Here is a 1,043-nt window from a genome sequence, read left to right as displayed (position 1 = left end):
TTTTGCAACTATTTTATTCTCTATTATGTGCTATGACCAAGCAATATTCAGAATTACCTTTATTGCTTTCAGACTCTGTTTCAAAGGAGTCTTCAATTACATAAAAAATTCCAGACCTGGAATTGGCCTTTGTCCCTTAAGGTACGGGGCAGTAGGGAATCAATGTGTTTTCCTAGGCTGGGCTCTGCGGACTCATTCTTGCTATCATTTCAGCAGAGTGGTGAGGAACGATAGAACGATTCCGACACTTTCCTAACTTGGAGATTACAGACCATGACAAAATTCACTTGTAACTTTTTTCAGCCATCTTTGGGATAATAAAGAAAAGTTTTCCTTTAATTATTGCTTGTATCAAGAAATGGAAAAGCCGAACTCTTGTTCGAGATTAACTAGGTTCAAATTCTAGATCTGCCAAGATCTGTCATGCAGCTTTTCTCTACCTCAGTTTCCTCATCTGAAAAAATGGATAAAATCTGTGTGTATCTCAGGCTTTTATTATGCAGAGTAACTGAATTAATACAATTGGGCATTTTCCAATTTTCCTTAGCACAGATAGGAAATTTCAGAAAAGACAGGACGACAAGGACCATATCTACTTTGCTTAACAATATGACTTATCATTCACAAGGACTCTATTTTCCCATTTAAAAAGAAAAAGGAAAATATATCAGTGTACCAAGAAAAGGATAGAGATTTCAAGTCACATCTGGTTATTTTCCCTAAATATTCCTATCTCTATGGAACTCAGTTTCTTAGGAAAATGAGGGGAATTGGCCCCTTCTCCTCCAGAAGGCTTTTATCCTATCACTTCTCTGCTGTGTATTATGATCCAATGCTATTGGTCATGATTACCATCTAACATTCAGACGTTATGAAACTCTGTCTTATCTCCACATAGCTATTTTGGCTCATTTGTCCGATTTCCTCCCAAAAAGTACCATATTTCAGATTCAACAGTCTCTGAGATTAAGGATGCTACCTAGTTCATGAAGTCTGTTCAGTTTTATTAAAGCACAATATGCTATTTATTTTGTCTCTTCCAG

Source organism: Otolemur garnettii, unplaced genomic scaffold, assembly GCF_000181295.1.
Source record: "Otolemur garnettii isolate 467f Iridium unplaced genomic scaffold, OtoGar3 scaffold00003, whole genome shotgun sequence".
NCBI classification, from domain to species: Eukaryota; Metazoa; Chordata; class Mammalia; order Primates; family Galagidae; genus Otolemur; species Otolemur garnettii.
This window is presented reverse-complemented; position numbering follows the sequence as displayed.